Raw genomic sequence first — 11,530 nt, forward strand, 5'->3', positions numbered from 1 at the left:
AGAATCTGGGAAGAGTAATGGAGGGTCTGGAGCCTTCCCTATACACCAGGAAGTCTTGGTTTTGCTAAGAACTTGGCCAAAGCCTTGGTGGCGTCAACTCCAAATCCACAGTTTCCTTGCAGTTACTGCTTGAGATTCTCTGAAGAATTGTGGCTATATGCCAGGATGTTTAATAGGAAGCTCCTTCCTTTATGACATCACCAGCCAGGTAGCTAAGGGGACTATCTGAGACACTCTTAGAACAACAGCCACTTTTGTGGGAGTGCAAGAACAGCTTTTAACACTGAGGGTAAATATTCAGGCTTCATTAGGACCCTGAATACAAGCCAGCCGGTAAAATATGGGATCTACCCAGAGAGGCACAGTCTATCAAATGGTCAAGATGAATAAAATTGGGTCGAAGGTAGCAGTTTCACCACAGAAAGGGGCTGAGGTTACTAACACAACCCCTCAACGGGGACATGGTTACGTTCTTGCCTCAAGCCAGCGAAGTGCTGCCGTCTCCCTGAGCCCTTCGCCCCACCGAAGATCAGAAGCTGGGCATTCCACCACTCCCCATTCAGCGTCAGACTATCCTCGATCTACCTCCCCCCAGTCAGGCCCCCGCCTCTCTGGAGCACCTATCCCTCGAGGAACCGAGACCCGATCAAAATCAGAAGCATACCGCCATTCCTCTCTTCAGCGAAAGATCCAGCAAACTCAGACATCAGCTTCCCATGCCGTCCAGATGCAGCAGACTGTTAGTCCATCCAGGGAAGAATCCACACGAAGAGGGTGTGAGAGCAAGTCAGGGCGTGAAATCAGTAATCGGTACTCATTAACCCCAGATGCCAAATCCTCTCGCCGGTTGAGTTTTGTAGACCAGAAGGATAACTTACAAATCTTACAAGAAGAAGACCCACCCTCCAAGGTCCAGTACCCACAAGGGGTCAGAGTTCCCCGGAGGACTTTGGTTTGCCCAAAGGATGAAGCAGTCCAAACTGAGCCCATCCGAAAGAGTTTGACTGCTGCTGAGATCAGATCTCCAAGGAGACCCTCTAGCCCCGAACGCAGCAGCAGTCGCGTCTATGCAGATTCTCGGACAACACAGAGAAGGATCCTTGGCCAAGAGTCTGAAATGGGTCGTCAAAGTTCAATTTATATAGAACCCAAGCCCTTGCATAGGAATATGAACTTGGAATCATCCCTCAGACTCTCCATCCTTAAAGATTTGGATGGTGGACAACGAGCTTCTGTGCGTCCAGAACCTGAGTCTATCCACAAGCATTCTGTCTACAGTGAAACCAAGCCCTCCTCAAAGGTCTTAATATCATCAGAAGTGGAGTCCAACATGAGGTCCTCAATCCGAGGAGATGGCGAGGTCGGCCGCAGGGTCACCATCTGCCCAGGAGTACAGTCGGTACAGTCAGCTCACCGTGTGACATCTCGAGCAGTGTCTGAGAGCCCCCACAAATCCTCCATGTTTGTCACTCCAGAGCCCGTCTATAAGCAGCAGACCCAAAGACCCTCAGAAAGTGTCTACATGTCCCCAGGACCCGCACTCAGGTATCCAGAACCCTCCCGAAAGTCCTCTGTCCATGCAGAACTGGAACTGATCCCTCGGCCTTTACCCCCACGGTCTTTACCTAGGTATGGGCCCGACTCCTCATGGTGGGCCTTACTCAATCCTGAAGTTGAAATGCCCCAAAGTCGGCCGACAACACCTGATTTTGAGCCTAAGTCCCCTCCTCCCCTAGACCCTTTATTGTCCTTTTTTGAAATGGACTCAAGCCCTTTCTGTGAGGATCCGATGTTCCAGAGAGAGAAGGCAAGTCCATCACTACCACCAGCACCAGCAACACAACCACCACTACCATCACCAAAGGAGTCTCCGAGCCGGGCACCATTGAGGGAAGTGCCACAGGCCCCCAAGCACACCTCCAAACAACCCAATCAAAGGTTTAGTGCTTTCTTCTTGGGTATGTGAAGAAGCAGACTGCCAAGGTGCAGCCCCAATTTAGTGAGGTGGGATGTTGGGGTGGGCAGGAAAGGCCCCCTCTTCATTCTGGGCCTCAGAGCTGCCCCCTGCCAGTGCCAAAGCTAGTCCCATTCTTGAGCCCATTGCTCCATTCCTTCCCCGCTAGCTTCTTTGAGCTCCAAGCTAATGACATTGATAACGATGCTTGGGCCAGCGTCAGACATTGACTCTTCCAGGCAACACTGCTTAACTTCTCAATGGAGGGTTGTAGAGAGTGGTTTGCAGAGTGGGAAGCAGCTTCAAGAGAGAGGAGATGAAGAACTGAGCTGGGGTGAGGGCTGGTAAGGGCTAGTAAAGTGAATAAGATCCTCAGGTAAATATTCCGGCAACAAAGCGGAGAGGGTGGAGCGTAGATGATCTGGGACTTACACTTCGAAGAGGGGAAAGGCATTAACAGTGACAAAAAGAGGGTGGAAAAAAAGGGAGAGGGAAAGTGGGAGTGTGACATTTAGTCCTAGGCTGGAGGAGCTTTTTGGAGAGGATCAAGGGCTGAGGGCACCTTTGGGTGGAGAAATGTGGAGCTAGAAAGGGAGATATTAAGTAGTGGGGGGGATGGCGTGTACATCCCACAGAGAGAAAAAAGGCAACAATCTGTTACTTTCAGATGTCTCTGAGGAAATGTACAATCGTGTCATCTGGTGGCTCAAAGGTCTGTGCGTTTCCCTCCTGTGGGTCCATTGTGGGGCTTTGGGAGGCAGGAGGACAGGTAGGAGGGTGGCCTCTGTGTATCTGCAGAGCTAGGTCTGTTAGGCCAGTACACTGGGGTTTTGACTTGAAGGAGCAGAGGAACTTCTCATCTTGCCTATAATTCTACCATTAGAGTCATCCCTTTGGGACTTGGAACCTTTGTCATTTTCAAGAGTCTCCTTTTAATGGGAAGTAGTCACTTCTGGAATGGAGAACAATTTAAGACCATGGCCTTTCAGCTTAGCTGGTCTTACCTATCATGTGATTAAAAAAAAAAAACCACCAAAATGAACTATCTGCTTCATATCTTACTTCAGAGCTGACTCCACACTAATTCAGGTTGAGGGGTATCCTCGTGTGTCTCTCTGGTTCCTCAGAACCCTCCTCAAGCCCTCACCCCAGGACCTAGGAGGTACTTATTGGCTACTGCTCAGGTGGGATCTCCAGGGATGTCTGGGCCTCCACCTTGAGGCCATGAGTGGGTCCTGTAGCCAACTCGAGAATCCTTGAGAAATGTCCCCAGGGCCTGGTGACCCCCTGACTCCCTCCCACTCCCTTGGTACTCTTGACCTCTCTGGTGGGAGGGAAGATGGGGACCAGCCCTCATATAGTTAATTTTGGTGGAAAGGAGTTCCTGCTTTGAGCATTGTAGCCCAAAATATTCTCCAGCCCTTTGAGCATGAGGGAAGCCAGGGCTCTGGATGAGGAAGTTCCTAGGGAGAAGAGAGCCCTGGGAATGCAATCCATTTCCAACCAGCATGAGCCCTCTCAGTGATGGACAGCAAAGAACAGAGAAGGGCAGCCCTGCCCCTCAGAGGGAGCAAAGCTGTATAAAGTAGAAGTTTAGTAAAGTATGGACTCTGGACTTAGATTATTGAGTTTGAGCCCTGTGTCCACTATTTTCTGACTGTGACCTTGGGTAGGTTATTTTACCTCTCCAGTCATTAGTTTCCCCATCTGTTAATGGGAAAAATGGCTTCCTCTTGGAGTTCTTGTGAGGACTGACCAAGCTATTACCTGTAAAGCACTTAGCATGGTGCCTGGCAACAGAGAGCACTCAGTAAATGCTAGCTGTTATTATTTGGGTCACTTGTGCTAGGAAGGAATTTGGGCCAGGTTATGCCCAAGTCCACTGGACATCATTAGTAAAATTCTCTTTTTCCCTTCTTGTTGGCACTCTCTGAATCCATTTGCTGCCCCCTGGGAATGCATGGCTTCTGCTGCTTCGTTATGACAGATGAGGAGGTAAGAACACCCCCAGGAAGTTACTTCCAGTCTTCCTGTGCTCCCCCTTATCCAAGTCCCTTTCTTACCCTCAAATGGAAGCATGTATGGAGGGAGACAGACAGACCTGCTCCTTATGGTTGGTCAGGTTGTTTACTGAACAAGGGCACCTGGCAGAGAGAGTAAGTGGGGGCTGAAATCTAGCCTGTGTTCTACTTGCCAAGCTGTGCACCTGTAGGGCTGCATCTCCTTGGATGGGGGTTTGCATGAAGGTGCTATATGAGCTAGTTGCAGCCATGGAGAAAAAGAGTAGAGACCTTCTGGCAGACGATGAATCCTGCTGAGTGCTCTATGGGAAGGCTGTCTGGGAAGCCATAGGTTGGATCCGTCCCCACTTGGATCTCCCCTCTCCAGCCTAGGGCACTCCAGAAAGGGGACGTTTTTCTGGGTTACACACTATTTGAGTCCTCAACTTGGAAAGGCACAAGGTGAACTCTGCTCTCAGCAGCCCTGTGTCCTGAATTTGGCGAAGAGTGTCCTGATTTCACAGTGCATTGTTCCCATAAGTACCTTAGTTCTTCTTGGCCCATGTTTGATAAGATAGTCTGAGCGATTCCTGCCTGCATTCTTTCTCTTGCCATATGTCTCCCTTCCCGAAAGCCTAGCATGGCCTCTAATAGGTCCTCTCCATGATCTAGCCCAGGATGGACAGTTGACTACAGATGGAAACAAATGGGAGGGGGTAGGATAGCCTGAGCTCAGATAATGGAACAGCTGAAGGGGAGGTGCCAGAAACGCGGCTGCCACCCCCTCTGCCATGGCTTCTTATCCAGCCCAGTGCCTTGAGCTCAGCTGTGGGTGGGAACAGCTACTTTTAGAGATTAATTCCGTGCAAGATAGTAAATCCTTCTCTCCCTCCTCTCTTTCTCCCTCCCTTCCTTCCTTCTTCTCTCCCTTCCTTCCATAAACAATTTTTATTCAGATGCCTAGCACTCTGCTAGGCACTATTGGGGAAAGCTCCGAAGACTTATAAGCGCACACATTCTTTGGCCTTAAGAAATTTACCGTCTGGGTAGGGAGATAAGACATGGACAGGAAATGTTTAAACAACAAAATAAAATAGTCTGTGCTCAAATGTCCAAATAAATGCGACAAACTGAATAAGTGCTCTTGGAGGGTCTTAGGAGAGAGGGAGTCAGCAGGGAGTGGTGGGGGTGTGTGTATGGTCAGGTTACCCCTTCCTTCCCAAAGCCAGGGGGTATCTTAACAGTTAGCCTCTTGCTCACCCCTTGATGCAAATCTATACCTTTGGGAAGGGGTTAGTATTTCCCCTTGTTCAGGATGTGATGTTTTTGACTGCGCAAGTTCCTCCCTGTTTTCCCCCACCCTCACCCCCTTTCTCTGTGCATCTTGTTTTAGTTTAGGAAGTCAAAAGCCTTGGCAGCAGGACGGCTCCTTCCCAAAATAGCTCTTGTCCTGTCTCGATAATTGCAGCTCTCCAGCCCTGTTCAGCAGCAGAGCTGCTCCCCAGAAGCTGGGAAGAGAAGACTCCCAGGCAGCTGGGCCGCTGGTCTTCTCTGGCTCCCTGGAAGTGGGGCAGCATGGAGGTGGGCCAAGTACTCTCTTCGCAAAGCATGAGAGCACTAGGCCTTCGCCATCCTGTCCCCCAGGCTGCGTGGCTCACAGGCAGTCCCAGGATGGAGACAATGGTGCTGGTGTCCAAGGCTTCTGGTTCCTCTGATCTGGGAATGGCTGACTGTAGAGTCTGTCCCAGATTCCATTCCCAGCAGGAATTCTCTGGTGGCCCAGCCACGGTGCCTGGCTCGTGGACGGCAGCATGATGGTTGTTAAGCTTCACAAGCCCTTTTGGTTCCACAGCTGGGGACAGAGCCTGATTCCGCCCATCTCTCTCTCTAAGTGTCAGCTTCCTCCCAAGCGGCTCCTCAAGCCCCTTTTTTCTAAGGAGTGGGGTGGACAGATGCTTCTCATCCTTGGATTGGGACATTAGGGGCTGGAGTCTCCCCAGAGGAGATTATGCTGGACTGAGGGAAGCATTCCTGATGGGGTTTTTTTGGGTATTAGAACTAGCAGAAGCTCAACAGGAAGGTCCTAAGGGTACCCTATGGGGTCAGCAGGGGCTGTCTTCTCACACAGCCCTGGAGAATTCCCTGGAGTAAAGCAGCTCTTGATGGATAGGGCTGCCCTGGCCCCAAGATCCTGTGTCCTCAAGACACCTAACCTACTTGCCCTTGGATGTGACTTCTCAGGCCGTCAGGGGACAAGGTGGTTTACTCCCTGCTGTATCTATCAATTATGCAAAACACAAACTCTGGAAAACAGGCCAGGAACCAGAGGAGGCCGTCTCAATGATACCTAAGGAAGACTTCAGTGTCTTTAGGGTGACATGTCATTTGGCTCCTGGGGGATGATACAACCAGCCTCCTGTTGGCTCCTGAGCCACAGGGATGTTTTGCTTAGGTAGACTTCCTCGACAAAGAAAAATCCGGAGCCTAGGAGAAACACAGGGAGGCTCTGCATTCATGGAGATGTTAACAGAATCCCAAGATATGGGCTTTCTGAAAGGAACCCTAGAACTATCTTTCCTCCTCCTTTCATTCTCTCTTGCTCAGAGGCTCAGAGTTGAGAGGAAAAGGAATTATTGAAAGAATGGAGCAGAGCTGCTGAAAATGGGGCACGGGACCCTGGGAGGCTTTTCATAGCAGCTTGACCCTCGCTACTCAGGTTCTTTTTCTGTCAGATGGTAGCTTGTTCATTTCCAGCTACAATGGACAGCTAAATCCAGAGCAGGATGGGAGACTGGTGACCTCTGGCCCAGACTTGCTATTTTGGGGACAGGCTAGGTTGACCAACTCATCAGAATTTGCCAAAGACTTTCCTGGTTCTAGCATTGAAAGTCCTATGTCCTGGAGACACCCTCAGTCCTGGGCAAACCGGGACAATTGGTCACCCTAGGACAGGCTGTGGTGTGGTATGCCTCAGCAAGAGCTACTGGAAGCAGAGGGCAGAGAGATGCTGTCCTGCCTTCACTGTGAGACTTGGGCAGATTACTCCCTCTGTCTATAAAATGGGGGCAGGAAAGTGCTATGCCTTCCTCTTGGGCTTGATGGCAGAACTGAGGCCAGAATTCCTTAGTTTTTTGTTCAGCCCAGAATGATCCCACATAGGGAAGAATCTGCCACATCCATTTTGGACTTTCTGGTGTATTTCAGGAGCTACTTGTTTCCCTGCCTGGAACCCATCTCCAGCATTATGTCTTTCTGTCAGAGTAGTTTGGTGGTGTTTCAAGTGGCAGGTTTTTCAAGTAAGAGGAGAAACACTGGGCCTGGGTAGTAGGGAGCTTGGCTTCAGAGGGCAGGGTGCATACTTGGGTGAGGAAGCAAATCTAACACAGAAGCCACCCTAACAGCTGCTCAGCCAGAGGAAGGCCGTCCTGAGTGACAGAAATGACCATGTCCCTTCACTCTCCTCTGCTCAGCTGCCTTTGGCCCAGCTGCCATGAGGGGAGAAGCAAGAGACAGCTGCACCTTGGGGGCTGAATGAAGGCCTGGAGGAGGGGGACAGAATGTGAGGCAGTTCCTGAGAGAAGCTCAGGCTCTGACACTGTAGGTGGGAGGACTGGGCCAGCCAAAGTCATTTCCTTGGCACACCCACCACAGGCAAAGTCATTTAGCTCCAGGAGTCGCCACAGTGGCTGTTTCTGGGAATTCACAGAGTAAGTCTGAAACCAAGCCCTGTCTTCTAGAGATGGAGTGGTGTCTAGTTGGAGAAGCTGACTCCACAGTTGGTGGCAGCATGGTCATTCCAATGCCACTTAAGTCTAAGGTTCTTCTTCCATCCCTCCACATCCATTACACATGCACAAGCCTAATCCCTTTGGAGGGAAGGCATTTGAAGTAGTCACAGTTGACAGTTGCTGACTTGGTGTTGATAATTTTCTCATTAGCTGAAATAATAGCCACTACTCATTTTAGTGATTATACCATGCTAAGTATGTTACCTTAGTGAATCTTCACAGCAACCCTATGAGGTAGACTTTTTTCTCCCTATTTCATAGATGAGGAACCTGAGGCTCAGAGCTGGCTCCTCAAAGCTGGGAGCACTTTAGGGAGCATCCTGCCCCAGGGATTCATATGTGGTGTAGAAACTCTTCTCCTGTAGCCACTTCTTCCTGGAAAAAAAATTCTATTTTGGCAGCACATTTAGATAGCAATAATTGTGAAGGGAAAGGTTTTAGTGGGGACCACATTTGTGTCTTAGCGTGTGAACTGTGAAGCTGGGAGGTGGGTATGAGCTGGTGAACAGCCAGAATGAAGGGCAAGTTATGGGTCAACGAAGCCCAGAGCCTCAAGGCTTGTCTGTGCTCCTAAGTCAGAGTGGAAAACTAATCAATGGATCCTTTCAGCCAATCCATATTGATCAGACACCTCCTGGGGGCAGAGGCCTGGTCACCCAGGCAGACATCACAGCACATGTTCACTGAATTGAAGTGAGTAGAGGTTAAAATAGAAGACATACTCCCTGTCCTTAAGGGGCTTGTGGTTAATTTGGGAGAGAAAAATATACAGATGGGTCACTTGAAAGGATGTGGACATCAAAGGACAAAACAAATTCCAGTGAAATGAGTCAGCAAAGCTTCTAGGTCTGGAGGGTCGGGGGAGACAAATTTCGGCTGGGTATAATGAAGACCTTGGTAACTTACTGCCCGAAGATTGAAGGGCAGTTGTTAGAGTTAGTGAGTTTTTGGCCATGGGAGGTATTCAAGCAGAGGCTAGGAGGTCAGGGGTGGCTCTAGAAGGGAGTCAGACTCCAGTGGGTAATGGCATTGGGAGGTGTGTAAGTCCCTCTCATCCCTGAGCTCCTGTGCCCCTCCCTGCTGCAGAGAGGGTATTGGAAGGATGCTCTGGCTGGCTTCTAGCACCCTGTTGGCTCCGAAACTGCCCCTCACTGCAGCCATTCAGCAGGTGCCAGGAAACACAGTGCTCCCTGGCCTTGCACCCACATCTCATGCCTACCCCAGGATCATGGGACTCTGGGGAACAATTTGGGGAGAAGTAAGGCTTGGGGTATTTTGGTTTCTTACCTCTGCACAGACCTTGCTGAATGGACTGGCTAAGGTTTCCTTGAAAGATACAACGCAGTGATAGCCCTTTGGCCCCACCAGGGCTCTCTGACTATAGTCAGTGACTCATCACCTCAGGGGGAAGGGAGGTACAATTAGTTTTTGCACCACTTAAGGGAAACTGCTACCGAGAGGCAAAAGTGGCCTTTGCTAGTCAGGCAGATCTGAAATCCTGATTTCCTGTGGTAATCACTCTTTATTCTTGGCTTTTAACCTGGGCCCTGGCTTGGCCCAAGCACAGCATCCTTGTTTATCTCTGTGCCATGCAACCTTCACCCATGGGTGGGCAGGAAAGATCCAGTGGAGGGGGCCAGTAGTTTTTCAGACATGTTGGCCTGACCTAAGCAGAGGGAGCCCAGGACAGCAGGCTGGGGCTGTGGTTGCTGATCTGAGTTTCCCAGAGAGTCACCCTTTGTGCCAAATTAAGCGTCCAGTCCCCAGACACTTGGCTTGAATACCCCACTCCAGCAGTGCCTGGGAAATTGTTCTCTAGTCAAGAATATCAACGCCTGGTGGGATGTTGAATTTCAAGGGAAAGCCAGAGCTCCAAGAGCTAAGGGACATTGAAGCAAGGTTGACCAGGCCACCTGCTGGCTGGAGGTGGGGAAGAGGGCTCAGTGGTCAGTGACTCACACAAGGGCTGCTTATATCTTGGCCCTGCTTCTGACCAGGTGTCAGACTCTACCTGTGCCAACAAAGAACATGAGAGCTGGAGTTGGGGGGAGTTCACTTTTCTCTTTCAATGGGGGAAACCGAGGCCCAGGAAGGGGAAGGGACTTTCGGGCAATGAGATAATCACCAAAGCTAGATTGGGCACTTATGCCCAGGCCAAGTTCTCTCAGAAACCCATGAATGCTGCAGGCTTAGCACATGGGGTTTGTGCAGGTGGAATGGCTTGAAGTCTGTCTTCAGCTTTTATTTCACCCAGCATGCCTCATGTTGGGCTTGTGGTGCAGTGATTACAAGGGGACTGTGACCATTGAGGCCCCATGATTTTTGGCTTAGAGATGAGTTCCACGGTCCCAGGCCTCCCTTGTGGCCTCACTTCCCTCAAAGCAAGCTGTCACCAATGTGCCTCAGGACACACAGGACTCTCTGGGGCCCAGGCAGCAAGTGCCAGGGCAGAGCTTGGATTCCACCAGCAGCTGAGGGTGAGCTAGCCGAGCTGCCTTCTGAGATGTGTCTGTGTCCACACTTGGACTGCAGCCGGGGCTAAGGGGAGGAGGGTACTTGCCATTGTGGAAAACACGGCTTTGTGATGGGGCCTGTCTTCCTTGACGTAGGTGTCCTCCTCTAGGCCCAGCGCCCCCAGCCCACACAGAGACTGCCCATGGAAGCACCCAAGAGGTATTATGAGTGCGCACATGAGTACTAGTGGCCTGCAGCAAGTTCCCAACAGTGGAGCTTTGTGGAGCCTGAGTTTGACGTCCAGGTCTGGGTCTAATGGCAGCAGTTGCTGCTGCTTCTGCAGACTTCCAGCAGCCACTGGTTTCTCTCTAAAGAAACTCCTTTACATCTCTGTTCTCCTGAGTACAGCTTCAGATCTCCTGTTTACCCCAGGAGACTCTCTATATGTTCAGAGTTTCCCTCTCATCAGAGCCAAGCTGCTGGCCCCTATCCTAGTTTAATCCCCTCATTTTCAGGCGTGGAAACGGAGGCCCAGAAGTGAGTTGCCCAAGGTCACCCAGCTAGAAAGGTTTTTCCTCAACTTGCTGGCTCATGAATGCCCCTCATTTCTTTAAACAATGACACACACCCCTCTCATCCTCCAGGCCACCAGTGCCAAATATCCAATAACATCTCCAATAGCAGCCCCATGTTTTCTGAGCCTGTTCTCACCTGCCGTACCCAGGCCCCCCTCCCTCCCTCCACGGAGTTCTAACTGATCCCAACTATGACCATGGGGTCACAGCTCAGACTGAAATAGGTAGGCAGGCCTCTGGTACTTCTATAAATAGAGAGAGCCATGCCCGTGGGCCTCAGTTTTGTCCGAAGTGTATTCAGGCCAATCAGCCTGCCCTTGGGGGAGGGATCTTGGAAGTCAGGGAGGGGCATGCTTCTGGAAACTTCCACAGAAGCCTGACCAGCTCAGACCTGTATTAGCTCAGGAAATCCTCACCAACTCCCCACCCCCTAAGCATCTACTTCCCCCTGGCTGCTGCTGACCCTTCTGAGCCTCTAATGCCTCTAAAGCTGCTGGGGCATTTGTCCCCACAGCATCTCACCTGCTCGCCCAGCATGGCCTGGGTCACGCCTGGGCTGGCCTCTCCTGAGGCCTCCCCACTTTCCTCAGTCCCAGGCAAGCCTCTACTGCCAAGGGTAAAGGCCACTCAGCCTCTCCCTTTCACCATTCCAGCAGATGATCCCTGGATAATTTATGCAGCAAATCTTCTTTAATCTTTAATCTAGGGTCCTGAACGAAGGCAACCTCCTGTTTCTTCTTCACAGCTTGGGTGGAGGTG

The 11,530-nt window shown here is 50.8% G+C and overlaps 1 pseudogene; it reads left to right on the plus strand.

Annotated features, from left to right (window-relative positions):
* The first annotated feature begins 340 nt into the window (after nucleotides 1-340).
* On the plus strand, nucleotides 341-3,182 carry LOC147914980 (septin-4 pseudogene; annotated as a pseudogene).
* The last annotated feature ends 8,348 nt before the right edge of the window (nucleotides 3,183-11,530 follow it).

The sequence above is a fragment of the Ceratotherium simum genome, chromosome 16 (assembly GCF_057802395.1).
Source record: "Ceratotherium simum simum isolate JZ-2026a chromosome 16, ASM5780239v1, whole genome shotgun sequence".
In the NCBI taxonomy this organism is placed as follows: Eukaryota; Metazoa; Chordata; class Mammalia; order Perissodactyla; family Rhinocerotidae; genus Ceratotherium; species Ceratotherium simum.